The following is a 10,485-nucleotide window of genomic DNA, read 5'->3' as shown; positions in this document are numbered from 1 at the left end:
GGGGCGCGGGGGCGGCCGCGGGGAGCCGCCCGCCGCACCCGGCGCATCCTCCGCTGGGCGCCTGCTCGCCGGCGCCCAAGCGGCTAGATGAGCCGCTACCTGTGCTGTCCGCTTCGCCCCGGTGGCCCCGGTTGCTGCGGCGCGCGAAGTCACAGCCCCAGAGCCGGAGCCGCAACCGCAGCTGTCGGCGACTCCTCCACTCCAGGGGCCCGTCCGGCCATCTTCGCTCTTCGCAGCCGCGTCGGGGGGGCGGTGCGTTTCCACGCTCCGCCCCCTCCAGGCTTGCTCCGCCCCTTCTCTCTGCTGCTCTTTCAATCTCCCTCCAAGGCTCCTCCCCCGGCCTCCTCCTGGCCTTCCTCCTCCCTCGCCCCTTGCCCCACCCCCCTCTTCTACCCTTCTCGCTTGCTGCTCCTCCTCCATGTCCCTCAAGAGCTCCTCCTCTGCTCTCAGCAACTCTGCCCGCCCCGCGTCTCTACCAGCGGCTCCGCCTCCGTCTGCACTCTCTGGCTCCTCGAGCTCCTCCCTCTTCCCACCCTCTCCTCACCGCCTCCCTGGGCCTCGGGAAACCACAGGGGGCCAGGATGGGCGCCGCCACGTCAATCCGCCCCCGGGCCACTGCGGAGGGCCAAGAAGACGACGCTTTACTCGGACGCAGCCAGCTCCGGACTGACTCCTGGAGAGGGCAGTCACCTCACTTCACCCGCCCCCAGACCCTGGACGCCTGGGGTCCTCCCCTCTGCGCACCTGGGGGTGGAGGCTGCGTCCTCCGTCTGTTGACTGCTCAAGCTAATCGCGCAAAAGTGGGCAAAGCCTCAGGAGCTCAACAGCGGCGTAGGAACCCGCGCGGTCCTCTTGGTTGAAGCATGAAGACACAGCTAGAATTGGACGGCTAGGCAGGTGGCCAGCTCACGGCCCAGCTAGTAGAAGGATCTACTGAGAGTCCTTACGCTGGCCTCCAGAACCCTTCCTATGACCTTCACCCAGTGTCTGGAGTAGTGCTGGCTAGAGGTCCGAGTCACCTTGAAACCTATTTGGTAATTTCTGTTCTTCTTGCGTCTCACGGTGGGGAAATAGAGGACCAGGATGGGAGATGGCTCTTGCTCTAAATACCCCAGCTACAGACTCAGGGTCAGAAGACTTTACAAGAAGAAATGCAGAAACTTGTCAGAGAGGTATTTAGATACCATAATGCATTTATGAAGCATTTATGGAAAAAGTCTTCACAGCAGTTGAAATGCATAGAGGAAGGCGCTCAAGGAAAACGTGTACCCCTGACATAGGATAGTTTCAGCGTTTGCTCTTGTCTAAACATCTAGCAAATATGTGCATGCTCACAGTACTTTGTATTGCTTGGGTGGAATTGTTTAAAATTCCAATTTTCTTGTAAAATGGGAATATTTTCTAAAGGGAAGAATTGTTTCTTAAAAATGAATGTGAAGATTTAGAGACTGCCACAGAGTCTCTACAATGTCTTTCTTCCCACCTTCCCCTATATACACCAAAACGCCTTTGTTTGTCAAATATGTATTTACCTCTACTAGACTATTTTGTTAGAAATTCCACCTATGTCCTTTTAGTGATCCATGAATAATTTTGAGGTGTCCAAGGAAAAGGAAAGTCATAAAAGCAAATGCAGGCTCCCCTCCACACCCATGGGGATTCATGGATTTGACGAACCATGAGAAGAAAATGCCCCATTGTTGCCGGTGTGTACTAACTACAGTCAGACCTATGATGGTTACATTTATCCTAAACATATACAGACTTCTTGTTCTTATTCCCTCAACACAATAAAACAATGATTTACACAGCATTTGGCATAATAAGTAGCTCAGAGATTAAAGTGCACAGGAGTGTGTGGGCTACAGGCAAGTTTTTAACAGTATAAGGTTTTATATGAGGGACTTGAGCATCCATAGACTTGAGTTGTGGAGAAGGGTCCTGGAACTAATCTGTTGGCATGAAAGAACAGCTCTACTTTGTGATGTGGTATGTATTACAGAAGGCCCTAAATGTTCTGTGTCCCCTCACTGACATCTTCATTTTTGGTTGGCATGATTCATCACCACTGGGCTGCCACTGCCTCCTTTTCCTCTCTCTTCCTGCCCATACTGCAGTCAGCTTGTCACCCACTGTGGCTGGCTGTTCTGACAAGCTTCATTCCTACTCTCCCAGGCTCATTGTCATTTCAGAATCTCACAAATCTGGATACAAATGTATCACCCTATCCTGCGTGGGGCCTAACTATATGGGAATGAAATCAGCCTGGACAAAAGTATAAAAGGGGAGTGCAGCTACTCTATACACAAGGACTCAGGAGGAAACAGAGAAGGCCAGGCAAGGTGAAGAAAGCATCTGATACATCCAGCCAGGAACTCAAAGAGGTCAATGTTGACTGGTCTTTCTGGGACAAAGAACCCTCATGGCCTGCCCCACTGAGAACACATTATGGACAGACACTGTACTGGGTGGGGAGATGATGCATCACCAGGCCTAGGGTCTGTGACTCCAACCCTACCTCTTGGGGACCAAAGAAACAGAAAATTATAATAAAGTGGTGACTTATCCACAAATGAAGCCAGGGTGTCAGTCTCAACTTCAGGCCTCAGGGGAGGTTTTATGTGTTTGGAGGGGAAGATGTCTAAGATGGGGAAACTGAGGCACTGTCGTTTGGTTCCTGAGTTTTGAACTCTTGCCACTTGGTCTGCGAACTGCTACTATCAAATCCTTGTTGACTTGTGTAAGTACATGCTACAAGGGACTAGGCAGAATGCCACAGCTGAGATAGGTTGGGTCTCTAGAGCAGGGCACTTTAAGTTTCATCTACTTTTGACTTGTCATCACATGAGAAAATTTTATGTTATCCAAGGTATATAGATATACAAAATAGGTATACAAATCAAACATTTACTGATAGTAAACCATACACTTATTTTAGGACAATTCTTTCATACAAATACCATTTTACCATTTATTAACTATGAAAGCAAACTTACATACTAATGAGGTGGATATGCTTGTTTATTTAATATAGAAAATTAAATCTTGGCTGAATAATTCTTAGTGCAGGACACAGAGCACCTTCAATGTTTTTTAGAGTTGATCAGTATTTCGGCTTTACAGTCATTAACATTAAAAAGCTGCCTGCCATGTGTAAGTTTCAAAAAAGTGAAAGAAGTTTATTTAGGGCCATCTCTGGAATTGCGGGAAATTCTGTTTGAATCTCAAGCCAAAATTCAATGAATGACTTTTTTTTAATGAAACTCAAGTTGTCAACTCAAGCACCAGTTTTCAAAATTCCAAAATAATACAATCAAAGAGATTCTAACTGGATACTTACATGCTGAGGAATAATGGAAGGAAAGTTTTAAGTGTTTGTTTTCTGTAGTTAAGCCATTGTGTTTCTACAAGAGCAGAAAAAATTGTATGTACAGTAAAAACACTGCAATTCATAACGTACAACAGTCTTGAATCTGAGTCCAAGTGTTTCAATGTCTGTTGGTGTTACATGGTGTGACAGTATGTGTAGTGAAAGGTGTTCATACTGTGTGTTCAGAACCAAGGCTGCAGTGAAATCACATGATGTAACTGGGATAATTCTTGGCAGAAACACCTCAGATTCATTATACATGTGATTTTCTTGCTGTGTATTGTTTTCAGACAGGGTTTCCTGTAGCCTGAGCTGGCCTAGAATTCACTATATAACTGAGGCTGCCCTTCAACTCCTGATCCTCTTACCTCAGCCTCTCAAGTGCTGGGATTACAGGCATGTGCCACCATACCCAGCTGCTACCTGTTTGATTTTGAATAAATTTTTGTCATTGTGCATTCAGAAACCTTTTACTGTTGTCAATTTTTTCATCACTCCATCATACATTTTAAGAAGCTGGGCTCTAGAGGACAATGTAATATTTGAGCGGTTGAATGACCCCCCCTCCAGGAACTGATTGTGCCTCCCAGCCGTCTAGCCACCTTGCCTTAGTGGGACCAACTCCAGTACTCTATGAGCTCAAAGCTGCTCAGGGGATTGGGGTGAGTTTAGCCTTCTCCAAAACTGCAAATTTACCAGATTCTCCTTTGACCTATTTTGACTACCGTGTCTGTGCAATCCTGTCCCCAATCTGTCACTAGCATGAGAACCCATATCAGTCACTGCTTCAAGGGAGCCTGACATAGGACAGTTTCAGAGTTTGCTCTTGTCTAAACTTTTAACAAACACACACATAATTCACCATCTTCATAACAACATCTATAGGTATTCTTCATGTCATCTGTATATTAATAGAGGGTGGTATGGCATGCTAAAGAGGACAGTTTGGAGACTTTTGCAGAGAAAGTCTCATATACAAACCCATCCACTGCTACCTATGGAACATTGTCTGACATAAGTGACATAGGACTGTTGCATTTTTCTTCCTAAAAGGAGCTGAGCCAGAGAGAAAGAGGCCAGCATTGAGGTGACCAGGATCCTGTTATTACCCCATTAGTCATCTTGACTTACAACATTTATGTCATCAGCATGCTGATTGTCCATAAAATCCTATGAATGGACTTAGAAAAAGAGCTGTTAGAGGGATACAGAAATTGTGTGTGCGTGTGTGTGTGTGTGTGTGTGTGTGTGTGTTTGTGCAGCATGTGCAAGCCCTGTTAGGAAAAATAAGGCCTGCCTTTCTTGCACTCAAGTGGGAATTTCCATGTTGAATTAAAAACCATATGCACACACAATACTGTAGGGTAAAGAGTTTCTCGTCCTAACCAAATGCACAATTATGCATTCTTCATTTCATCCACATTAAAATTAGTGGTCATGCCATCAATATATGATCATTGTAGAATTGTTTTTTGTATGGGTTTGTGTGTGTATACACATGTGTGTATTTGAGTGGTGTGTGTGTGTGTGTGTGTGTGTGTGTGTGTGTTTGTGCAGCATGTGCAAGCCCTGTTAGGAAAAATAAGGCCTGCCTTTCTTGCACTCAAGTGGGAATTTCCATGTTGAATTAAAAACCATATGCACACACAATACTGTAGGGTAAAGAGTTTCTCGTCCTAACCAAATGCACAATTATGCATTCTTCATTTCATCCACATTAAAATTAGTGGTCATGCCATCAATATATGATCATTGTAGAAATCCATCCTCCCACCAAGGTTTCAGAAGGAAAAACAACCCAGAAAAATCCACTCTGGCTCTGGGTACTGGACTTGGAAATACTGTTTTCTTACCCCAAAGCCCTCTGGGAAGTTCTCTTTCTGAAGCTGTTAAAATGCACTGATGTATAACTTGCAGCACACTGTCTTGAAAATGGTTGTTACAGAGTAAATCAAATAAGCAAAGACAGAAATTGAAGATTTTTTTTTTAGTCTGTTAGGTTCTACCTTCTCTGTCTACACCTCTCTTTGAAGGATGAATTGTATTTTGAAAAGGAAAGTACAAAATTGGATCTATACACATGAAATCCATGAGGTGCTGCTAGAAAAGGAACATCCATGAAGGCTGCAATCATCAGGTCTAGAATGAGAAAAAGAAATACAGTGCTGCTGGAGAAGTCTTGCCTACCTTATATAAGCAAGCAAATGTTCTAGGAAGTGACACGTTGGGTAATTCTACACATAGTGCTAACACAACAACGGAAATGGGGCTGGATTGGGGCTACAGATGAAATGGTTCATTGTTGGACATTCTTTAAATGCTAGAATAATTAACTGTGGTTGCTTCTCATATATTTCAATAATAGAAACCCTCCAGCCTACTCTGAGAAGGAGATTAGAAGTTACTCTTGTTCATTCTTGTCTTGTTGGTTTCAGGGCTGAGAAGGAAGGGCAAAGCAAAGATTCCCAAGGAATTCTCACCCCAGGCCCAGGAACTGGAAAGTAGACAGTGTGAAGCCGTTCCTTTATGAGTATTCCATGACTTTACATAAAGACAGACGTTTCAGACAACTTTCTAACTTGTCATCAAAAAATTCATTGTTCAGATTTTATGTGGGAACCAAGAACCTGGGCACACTCTTGTCAGGTGAGATTTCTTTGGGTAGTGTAGCTATGTACCTGAGTTATTAAAATTCAGGTACAAAACATGAACGAATTTCTCTTCAAAACTTAGGAAAATGTAGGGCCCAGCATGCTGACACACACCTGTAAACACAGTAGTTTGGAAGGTGCGGCATGCGGATTAAAAGTTGTGAGGCTAATCTGAGCAATGGAGAGAAACCCTGTGTCAAAACATGTGGAGGGTAGGATGAGGCGGGGGGTATGAACCAACTTCCCTCCTCTGCAGCTCTCTCCTCCCAATACTATATATATAGTCTTTTTTTGAGACAGGGTCCCCTTGTAGCCCCAGCTGTCCTGGAACTCACCATGTAGACCAGGCTGGCCTCGAACTCACAAAGATCCGCCTGCCTCTGCCTCCCAAGTTCTGGAATTAAAGGCATGCGCCACCACACCCAGCCCAATGCTATATTTTTACTTCTTTTTCTTTTCAGCCCATGGGTTCTGTTCAGCAAAATGCTAGCAGGCCAATTTAAAACTTATTTCAGGCAAACCATAATTTTAGGAAGATGAAGCTGCCCTGAGCAACCGTTGTACAAGAAGCTTTCTTCTAGATGGATTCCCTTCTGCTTAGGATTATGGCACTGGTCCCCTGAGTATCTGGAAAAACTGCAGACTTCTGCATTTTGAGTTAAGCAGCACAGCTCCAAGGTCTCAGCCTGCAGAGAAAAGAAAGGGAATTTCTCTCACACAGAAAAGAAGCCACAGTTTTGTTTTTTCACTAGAGGATAGTAGCATTAAAAATGAGTCTCTTTCGCAGCATGAATGGAAGAGTCTGTGAACATAAGTGTCTGAACCTAGTGGAATGCTGAAGCCGAGCTCAAAATGATCATCGTGGAACAGTGACATTCAAAGGGGAAGGACAACTAGGTCCTCCAAGGACATTAGGTGGTGTGTAAAGACACACTTTTTTTGTCACAATTGGGACAGAGGTACTATCGGCATCTATTGGTAAAGTCCAGGGACATTGCTTCACTTTTTACAGTGCCCACAGCAACAGCCACCCCAACAATGATCATTTCCCCCTCCATCATGCAAAGGTTGAGAGACTTACAAATTCATGCAATTCTTGATAACATTTATACTACAATATTGACTCAAAGAGCCATCTGGGCAGTGTTTGCCTCACTTCACCCCATAATCAATAAAGGTCTGTTTATCATTTAAGAGGTGCCAGGCCCTACACCAGTCATTAAGAGAAGTGTAATCACAAGCCACTTTCACACTTGCTCTGCTTGATGAGCAGGTTTAAGAGCCTGGATCTGCTTGTGACTCAGCTTTACACTATGTTGCTGTGAAATTCAGTCTGGCTTCCCAGGCAGGAAATAGAAATGGATAAAAAGTCGGCTGCTGGCCAACCAGACTATAAGCAAAGCTTGATTTTTGCCTTTTCCCCCCAGTGTATCTCCCTGGCCTGATATTCATCCCCACACAGGACCTGCTATATAATTTGTGGTCTACATTTTGCAATGCAAATGAAAACGCTTTTAACCCCTTGCTCAGAAAACCTGAAATTTTTCATGATAGTAACAGTTGAACATTAAAATAAGTACTGGCTGATTGCAGTGGTGCACACCTGTAATCCTAGCACTTAGGAGGTGAAGACAGGAAGATCCTAAGTTCAAATCCAGCCTCGGCTACATAACAAGACCTGTCTCAAAAGCAAAATAAAATAAGCACTATGCTTTAGAACATAGGACTCTCAACGACTACATAGGTAGCAGTCCATGAAACCAGGCCTTTGAGATTTCATATTGGTGCCCTTTGAAAAGTCCAAAGATAACAATTTTCAGTAACAGTAGAGGAAATTGTTTTGCAGAAAGCATCCCTATTCCTTCAAATGAAATCATTTGTTCTTCCAAACCTTCTCTGCTAATGCAGTAACTTTCCTAAATCAGCATGGCCTTGCTGGCAGAAAGCACTTCCAGGATCTTGATTCCTTGGGTTCCCTGGAATTGGAGGTAGAATCATGTCCCTCCCACTTAAAAAATATATATTGACAGTGGGAGCAGGAGGGAGACAAGACAGGGTAGTGGGGGAATGTGGTAAATGTCATCAAAATATATTATATACATGTATGAAAATCTCATAATGAATCCCATTATATGTAATTAATATATGCTAATAAAGGAGATGTACTGAAGTTCCAATCACTGATTCTAGTGTGTGTGGCTCTATTTGGAAATCAGATTTTGAGATAAAATCAGTTAATACTGAAGGGTTGACCCTCACCCCAATATGATTGGTAACTTTATAGGAAGGGGAGAAGAGACAGATATCCAGGGATTAATTAGAAATGGAGGCAGAGATTGGAGTGATGCAGCCACAAACCAAGAGACACCAAAGATTTGTGGTTACCACCAGAAGGTAAGAGAAAGACATGGAGTGTGTACTTTGAAGAGCCTTTAAAATACAGGCCACCTTACTCAAACCTTGACTGAAGAATTCTCTCTATCCCGCAGAGCAGTGGAGGAAAAAAATTCATGTTATTTGAAATGGCCCAGTGTGTGACACTTTGTTACAATAGCCCTAGGAAAGGAATGTACCTGGAAATTTGTCCCCAGGTCCCTGTTGCTACTTTTGAAGAGATTAGAGGCTATGTAGAACTCTGTCCTGACCAGTGCCATGAAATCCCAAGAAACAGAAGCCCATCATGACTGCATCTAGAAATCCTTCCAAACCCAGGAACCCCAATTATGGCACGCATGACTCCACAAGTGCATTCCATCAGTTGTACAGCCAACAGTCTCTGAATGCCAGAGGCGAACCATGTTTGTCACATGCTGCTCAAAGTTCAGATTTACCTTGGACCTCTGGCTATCTAACCTGTAGAAGAGAAAAGTGCTTTTCTATGCAAGAATTCCATAAATCCTAAAGGAGTAACAGAATTAGAATAAAGAGCTGTGATGTCTAAGAACTGACTAGACCCTAACATTGGGCACTGATGGCTGCTAATATTACAAAGAGAATGAGACAGAGAGACACAGAGAGACAGAGACAAACATGGCATATTTCTATGGAAGAACAAAAAGCAAAACCGTAATGAGATCCTAGACTGTGGATCTTACTGTGAGCTTCAAGAGAACAAAGAATGTATGACGGGTAGGTTTTGGTGTCAGTAAGACAGTAAGCAAGCCAGGCGTGGTGCCGCATGCCTTTGATCTCAGCACTCGGGAGGCAGAAGAGGCGGATCTCTGTGAGTTCAAGGCCAGCCTGGTCCACAAAGTGAGTTCCAGGACAGCTGGGGCTACAGGGAGACCCTGTCTGAAAAAGACCAAAAAAAAAAAAAAAAAAGTATGGCATTTCTGTTTGCCTGGCTGACTTCCACTGAACCTTTAGATAAAGATGGACCACAGACAACATCTCATACATTGATTGTTTTGAAAAACGAAGCACTAAGGGATGTCTGGGGACACTAACTTGACTTAATAGGCCTTAACACAAATGACAGAATATATGAACTCCAGTGGGGGTGATATAGAAGGGTACCAATGTGGAAGGAAGTATAAAGATGATTCAGATGTTCTATATGAAATACACAAAAATTCCTTTAAAAATTTACAAAACCCACTTTTATTGGAATGCACCCATATCCTTTCTTTTGTATTTTGTCCGTGGTTGATGCCAGGCTACAATGGCAGGGTTCAGAATTTGCAAAAGAGAAATTATGGACCCTGAAAGGTAAAAATAATGTCTATATGATCCTTTATGGAAAATATTTGCAAGCTTCTGGGATAGATCAAAACTTGAAAACTGTTTTCTTGGGGGCACCTCTGCTCAACTGGTGTTATGGATGGACTATTTTTTTTGTTTTGTTTTTCTGTTTTTGAGAGTCTCACTTTGTAGCCTTGGCCGGCCTGGAATTTGCTATCTAGACCATACTGTCCTCGCACTCAGAGATCCACTGCCTCTGCCTCCTGAGTCCTGTAGTTAAGAAGTGCACCACCATAGCCAGCTATGGATGGAATACTTGTATCCCCCCCAAAACACCCACTGAATGCCTAACCTGCAATATGATATTACTAGGAGGTAAGATATTTGGGAGAAATTAGGTCATGGGAATAGAGCCCTCATGAGTGAGGTCAGAGGTGCCCTTATAAGAAATGTCCAAAAAGCTACTTTGTTCTCTTTCTGTCATGTTAAGATATAACAAGAAAGTTGGAAGTCTGCAATCTGGGAGATGGCCCTTACCAAATCCCCAACCATGACCTTTGTACTTGATCTCAGACTTCCAGCCTCAAGAACTGTGAGAAATCCACTCAATAAACCTCCCAGGGTATCAAATGTTATTACAGCAGAAGAGGTAGACTGAGATAGTAGGATTTGTCTTTAAACTATCTCCCATAATCCATAAAATTTCCCTTAATAAACCCTATCAAGTTTGGATTTATACGTATTTGTTGATATCCATTCTCCTCAACTAGACTACAACAATGG

Source organism: Nannospalax galili, unplaced genomic scaffold (genome assembly GCF_000622305.1).
Source record: "Nannospalax galili isolate Female #2095 unplaced genomic scaffold, S.galili_v1.0 scaffold336, whole genome shotgun sequence".
In the NCBI taxonomy this organism is placed as follows: domain Eukaryota; kingdom Metazoa; phylum Chordata; class Mammalia; order Rodentia; family Spalacidae; genus Nannospalax; species Nannospalax galili.
Note: the sequence above shows the minus strand (reverse complement) of the source record.